Below are 8042 nucleotides of genomic sequence, written 5' to 3' on the forward strand. Positions count from 1 at the left end.
ACAAAGGTTGTCTTGAAAAGTTGCTTCTTGAGTTCCAGCATGAATGTGCACTACTGGATGCAGGTTTTTGTGTAATTCAGTCTCTCCTCCACACTGTCCAAACACTCCATGCTATTCATTTTCTTTTTTTTTTTTTTTTTTTTTTTTTTTTTTTTTTTTAGATATATATATTTTTTTTTATTGATTTATTTTTTATTTTCAGCATAACAGTATTCATTATTTTTCACAGTAGACCAGGTCTTCCTGTCCATTTGTCTCTAAAGCAATTGTGAACACCTTGAGGGAGTTTCTTCTAATTTCAGTATTCCAGAGGCTGAAAATTATACCTAGAACTCAATAAATGTATACTGAGTGGATGAATGAAGTGATTGCCTGGTTGAAAAATGAGTATGGATGGGCAAAGCAGGGTGAGAAAGCTAGAAGTAATGCATTTTCAACGCATCTTGGTTTCACTAGGATTCACAGAAAAGCCAGAGACAACTTTATCCATTAGAAAATAATTTTATTACTAAAACAATGTTTCTTTTGTCTTATGTCACTGCTTCATTGAATTTTTCTACAAAATCTGTGTTGCAGCTGTGTTGCCCCAGGCTAGAGTCAAGTGGTAAAGAGAGGCCATAAATAGCTCCTCTGCTTGCTTTTTGGTTGCTACTTGAGCTCTCACTCTCGACTGAGAACCCCATAATTCTCCAAGCCCTCCATGTACCCAAAGGTTCCAAGGTCCTTCTCGAACTCTATTTCAATTTTCCGAGGATATAAATACTATAGGTATGAAGACAGTGCTAAGGGATTATGTGGGATTTGTTAATGTAAGAGTTTATTTCTGGTTAAGTTTCTGGGAAAATTCGGACACCACCAGCCCAAGTGAAGTATGCGAGTAAAGGAAGATATGATATCACAGAAATGAGGTTATTAATGCTGGGATATACAGGGATGCCATAATATATATTTGACCTTTCACCTCATCCCATAAGGTCCCCAAAACTAAGTATGGAATATAATAAGGTTCTTGTCTCAAATTCTAATGCAGATCCCATGTCAGTGAAGACTGGCTAAGGGAGTGTGCTTTTTGTCTTTGGTAGAGGCAGGAGGACCTGCAAACCAGGGCACTTTCCTTAAACAGACTTGGCTTCATTTTAGATGGTAAGCATTTCCAGCATTGTAACAAGAGACCTTGTGTCCAAAAGGAAAGAATCACAAAGGGGAAATTTATGGCTGGAATATCCCCTCACCACCACCTGTATTCCTGTATTTCTTAGACTACTTTAAGAAGGAGAATTTAAGAGGAAGATTCTAATATATTTTTTTGTTCAGGCTTACCTGGGTACAGTGAAAGTTCTGCCCAATTCCTGTTTCTGAGTATGAAGTTGAAGAACCTTGAATGCACTTTGCCAAGAACTCTAAGATAATATTATGTGGATTATAGAACAATTATAGCCTCAAAGTTATGTTTAAAAGGACACACTCTTGGAGATAAAGACTTTACAATAAGAAATTTATAGAAGCCTAACAATATATGACTAGTCTGTTACAATAAGTCAGAAGGGGAATACATATTATGGCCAAGTGGAAGTTTAACAATAAAGGGAAAATAAGAGCTCAAAACAAAATTTTATCTTAAGAGACAATAAAACACAACCTATGAAATTATTTTTTTATCTCTCAATTTATTTATTTATTTTCAGCATAACAGTATTCATTATTTTTGCACCACATCCAGTGCTCTATGCAATCCGTGCCCTCTATAATACCCACCACCCGGTACCCCGACCTCCCACCCCCCACCCCTTCAAACCCCTCAGATTGTTTTTCAGAGTCCATAGTCTCTCATGGTTCACCTCCCCTTCCAATTTCCCCCAACTCCTTTCTCCTCTCTAACTCCCCATGTCCTCCATGCTATTTGTTATGCTCCACAAATAAGTGAAGCCATATGATAATTGACTCTCTCTGCTTGACTTATTTCACTCAGCATAATCTCTTCCAGTCCCGTCCATGTTGCTACAAAACTTGGGTATTCATCCTTTCTGATGGAGGCTTAATACTCCATAGTGTATATGGACCAAATCTTCCTTTTGTTCATTTTGATGGTTGAAAAATTATAAAGATGTATAATACACTCCTACTGTGAAAAGAAAACTTGAAGGCTAAATTAGATAAAAGACAATGTCTGTGAAGTTTTATTAGAAGTGTAAACTTATATTTCCTAGTTAGTTCCACTGTTCTATATGTTCATCCTTATACATACATCATACCCTTTTGATTATTATAGGTTTATAGCAAGCCTGGAAATCAGTAAGTTGACTCTTCCCCCTTTTTATTCTTTTTCTAAATTGTTTCTAAGAAGTCTAGGAAAAAATATTTGTAAAACAAATCTTGGATAAGGGACTTGTATCAAAATATATATATATATTTTTTTAAAGCCTCTTACAATTCAATAATAAAAAGAAAGCAATTTGACAAAACAGCAAAAAAATTGGGCAGGTTCTTCACAAAAAATAATTAGGTCAATAAATAATATAAAGATGCTCAACATTATTACTTAATTTGAAATGCAAATTAAAATGGCTTTAAAAAGCAATGAACAATACCAAATGTAAGGAAAGATACTATGATGCTGATCATCACTATTGGTGATGGTAAACAATAGTTTACAAAATGGTAAACTATTTTGGAAAAGAGTTTCAGAATTACCTATAAAGTTAAACATATAGTGGAGACCCAAAAGTTCTACTTGTGGACATGTATATACCTAATAGAAATGAAAGCAAATGACCATAAAGAGACCTGTAACTCAAGCAGTTGTATTCATAATAGACCCCAACTGGAAACAACTCAGATGTCTATCAACTGAGAAGAGTTAACGCACTGGAGAATTTGTACAATAGAATAATACTCAGCAATGAAAAGGAATGGTCTACTAATACATCTTATAACATGGATGAATTGGAAAGGCATTATATTAACAGTAACATAGACAAAAAGAACTAAACACTGTATGGTCCCCTTCATGCAACATTTTGAAAAGGCAATATTGTAAATCAGAAAGTGAATCATTTCTGTGGTATCTGGCCAGCTCAGTCAGTGGAATATGCGACTTTTGATCTTGGGGTTGCAGATTCAAGCCCCACACTGGGTATAGAGATTACTTAAAAATAAACTCTTAAAAAATGGAATCATTTTTGCCAGGGCCTGGGTATGGGCAGATAAGGGACACGAGGGAACTTATTTTGGGTGATGAGGATAAATGTTTATATTTTGGTTGTGTTGGTAGTTACACTGCTACACACATTTGCTAAAACTAATTAAACTGTTCCTTTAAAAAGAATGACTATTTTGTATGTGAATTATACCTCAATAAGTATATTAAAATATGCATTAATTATTCTTTGAAAATTTATTCTAAATTGTTTCTTCCCTTAGTAAAGCTATGCAACTATATCTCTCCCTGTCACCCTTTACCCATATTTTTTCTTCTAGCTTTCTTTTCTTCCTGCCTTCCAGATTTGTCTCCCCAGATGACTCAACACAAATATGTGAACCTTGAACATTATTTTTATTTTTCCTGAACCTGAATCTTTTAAAATCAAGTCCTGAAAACCAGTGTCTCCCTGTGATAATTAATGCCCCGTTAGGTAATTTTCCAGGTTCTCAAGTATCAGGTAGATACGATGGAATGTAACTGAAATTTTCCTAGTAAATCAAGGGTTTCTGTTGGTTCTCCTAAAAAGAGACTGATGACCGTGACTAACCATTCTCCTTGAGCTTAAGCTACTTATGGAAGGGGAAAATGGGATAGAAGAGCAAGCAAATAATTTTATTTAAAGACAGCAGGTAATCTTAGCTGATTTTAGAAACTGAATATCTTAGCATGATAGGCCCACTTCCAGAAAAAAAATGCATGTATACATTTTTTCATTTGCATGTACACTTTTGAGATTCATGGACAATTTTAGGACTACAGAAAATGAGAAAGAACTCTCTCTATGGGAGCAAAAAAGACCCTTGAGTGTTCCTGAACATATCTTTCTTTAGTTCCTGGTTAAATAGAATCAAATACATTGATAAATAGTGATGCTTACCATAAGGATAATGACAACTTCTTTTCTTAATTGAGGTCACATTTCAAAATGTAGTTTAATTTTTGGTTTCTATTTCCAAAGCAACAACAGAGAACAGAAATGAGAACATGATGCAATTTGAAAAACATGACATTAGGAAGTGAATGAAAACTCAGATGGCACTTTCAAAATTGTTGCCTTGCCTTATTTGATTTTCTACAGATGTCATTTGTTCTCAGCAAAATGTACTGCCACCTGGCAAATAATCGATGTGCAACTGTGTGCGTTTGCACTGCCAGAGACATTTTTTTCCCCTGAGTCCTCACTGATTTTGTAGAGCAGCAAAATGGTACAACCAAGAGCCTATATCTTTCTTATAACTAGCATTTTATTTGCCTCAGGAACTTTTTAAATAAATACTGATATGAATAAATATTAGCAATAATTAAACAGAAAAGTATATTTGATCTTAAAAACAGAAGAATTTATGTATTTTATATATGAAACATACCCTCAACTTCCAATTATGCATGATAATGGTGAACAGATAGTTTTTGAACCCCAAATATAGATAAGTAGGATACAAATAGCTTGACATCTAAAGAAGCCAATTTCTTTCCCCCTCATTTTTTTTTAATCAACACTGCTAAAAATAAAAACCAATTAGAGCAACTAGTCAACAAAAGTAAGTAAGTACCAGATATATTGTTACCTCTGGAGTTGTTCCTAAGTTGTAAGTAAAAAGTAGCCAGAGGGATGGGGCATGATACCTTTCTACAAGGTATCAACCCCAATAGAACAAAGCACTAGTTACCTCAGCTAGATCTTTGCTCAAGATTTCCTTTTGTCTTTTTGTTTGTTTTAAAGATTTTATTTACTTATTTGAGAGAGAGTGAGAGAGGGGAAAGGTCAGAGGGAGAAGCAGACTCCCCACTGAGCAAGGAGCCCAACATGGGACTGGAACTCCTCAAACCCGTGCACGACTCCAGGATCATGACCTGGGCCAAAGGCAGCTGCTTAACCAACTGAGCCACCCAGGCTCCTCCACTTTGATCTTTGTTGAACAGCTTTACCAATTACTGATTTTGTGGTGGAAAATTGGAGTGACATGACATAGCTCTTACTAAACCTAAGAGGGCTTACTGACTTACTTTATTCCTTAGAGTGACTCTTCAGGCATTTTCTACAGTTCTTCAGATCCTCATTCTTTTCTTAGTGTATTGCATACCTCTTGCTTTATAAACCAAATAAATCACTACTTATGAGCTATACCACTTTTGGTAAATTTTAACTGCTCTGTTAAAACTTTACTTTCCTTATTCCTAAATTGGGGAGATTTTTTTTTTAAGATTTTATTTATTTATTTGACAGACAGAGATCATAAGTAGGCAGAGAGGCAGGCAGAGGGAGAGGGGGAAGCAGGCTCCCTGCTGAGCAGAGCACCTGATTCGGGGCTTGATCCCAGGATCCTGAGATCATGACCTGAGCGGAAGGCAGAGGCTTAACCCACTGAGCCACGTATGCGCCCCAGGGAGAGTTTATAGTATATATCACATATGTTTCTTGTGGTTCAATAAATCAATAGATGTAAAGCATTTAGACAGTGTCTGGTATATTATAGGTGACAATATGTTAGTTGTTGTGTTACTGACATTTTTGTATGTCCACTCGCACATTTGTTGGATCTCTCAAAATTTCTCTTACGTTTTCACCCATATTTTCTTTCTATTTTGCTGATGTCGAAAAAGAAGACTCTTCCATTCTAATGTCATATTAAGCTTAATTTAAAAACATTTTTAAAGGTCTGATAATTTGATGACCCAGAGCAAACCATCCACTGGTGGATATTTTCCAAGTCTATTTTAAACTTCTTGATCATCCAACATTTTTATCTATCTGCCTCAAATTTATACTTACCAATTTTCACAGAATAGTTTCTTTTTACTTTCCCACTTCAGTGTCATTGTTTTTCCATTTCTCTGCAATGCTCTTCTTCTGTCTGCCAATCACAGTCTTCCCTTATTCAGCATTCAAGCAGCATTCATAGAGTATTATGTTCCAGATACTTTATGTGGCAGAAATAATTACTCATCACTTAATAATAATATATTCCCCCACATTTCCCCACTAACTGGTATTCGAGTGAATCCACATGACTTGTCTTAATCAGTAGGTTTTTAGCAAAGCATAGAAGAGGGTGTTTAAATTTCCATGCACACTTAGTCACACTATGAGAAGCTCAGAGGACTTATATTCCAAATGCAGCTACAAGGTGTTGGAATTTCCATTAGCCTGGAACCTTGAATAATGGTAGGTATCATAGCTCCCACCAATTCACACTGATCATGTATGATGAGCAAGGAATATACTTTGTAATGTAAAAATGAAACAGATACATTGAGGCTGACGTGTTACCACAGTGGACTCTAGACTGTCCTGACTATTTTAGGCACTGGCCATAAAGAAATGAAAGACAAAATTGCTGTCCTCAAGGACCCAAAGGGTAGAACTGTTCTGTCGAAACAGGAGCCACCAAACACACTTTAAATTTAAATTAGTTAGTATTAAATGAAATTTAAAGTCCAGTTCATCTATTATACTAGCCATATTTCGAGTATTTAGTAGCTATACATGGCTAGTGGCTCTATTGGACATCATATGAATATGCCCACCTTCAGAGAGTCTGTTGGACAGCACTGTCCAGAAGAATGGATAGAGAAAGATATAAACTATTCTGATTCAATTTTATAAATGATAAGCAGAACAGTAGTAGAGAATAATATGAGAAAAGGTGTTAGAAAATAGTCTTGAAGTATGTTATTTTTAGAGTAATTGAGAAAAATGGAAGAAAATGACAAGTCACTCTGTCATTTTTTAAATGGACCTTATTCCTTAAATTTTTGATGTTTAATATTATATTCCAGTTTTAAGACTTTATTTAATACATATATGAGAACATGTATGCAATGAAGTCCACAGAAACGTTGAATGCAGAGGTGGTGTTTTAGTACCAGATGTCTGAAAGCACCAGAGTCAACTGCATGCTCCTCTGTTTGGACCTGGAAATAAAAATAAATTATGACACACCTATGGAATAGGATGGCTTTTAACATACAATGGATCAAAATATCCTCCTGGTTGGGGTCCATGCAGTGAGGAATGAAAACAATTGTTATCATCGCAGAGTATGTAGAAAGAACCATGGACCAGAAGAATGAAGCAGAATCTGAGCCAGCTGTGAAGTTCTGGATGTTCTGGAATTTGAATTTCTCTAGAGAAGAAACTCCAAGGAGGACTGATGGGTCTTCTCTTTCTAAAACTGTGGCCTGTTTTCAGGGAGGAAGTACAGGCATGTTGCCATAAACATCTCTTGGTAGGAGGACTGTCTGGATGCTGCTCAGAGGGACAATACGCATGAAGCTATGTGGAGACTGTGAAGTAAGTGCCAGCAGGTGAACCAGCTCTATATCTGGACACAGAGAATATTAAATACATATTTGCGTAAAGGAACTAAGAGGTAATATGAGGCAAAAGGTAAAAGAGGTCATATCAAAAGGATCATAAATGGATCAGAGAGAAGAAAATTTTTAAGGATATTTTAATCTTCAGGCAAACCTACCCAGAAGGGGCAAACACAGTCAAAAGAGTAAGTAATTTAAGATAGTTTCTTGACAGATGAAGTAGAAATAATAAAAAGACTGCATGGGTTCGCTCCCGCCAAGTTTGTAGTAGGCATAGTCATAAATTAAATATTCTATTTTATTATTTTTAAAGGTTTTATTTATTTGATAAAGAGAGAGCGCACATAAGTAGGGGGAAGAGCAGGGAGAGGGAGAAACAGGTTCCCCCCAAGCAGGGAGCCCAGTGTGGCTTGATCCCAGAACCACAGGCTCATGACCTGGGCTGAAGGCGGATGTCCAACAACTGAGCTAACCAGGCATCAATCTTTTCTTTGATTTTACCTATATGTGAACAATACCTATA

Source organism: Mustela nivalis (assembly GCF_964662115.1).
Source record: "Mustela nivalis genome assembly, chromosome: 7".
Lineage (NCBI taxonomy): Eukaryota > Metazoa > Chordata > Mammalia > Carnivora > Mustelidae > Mustela > Mustela nivalis.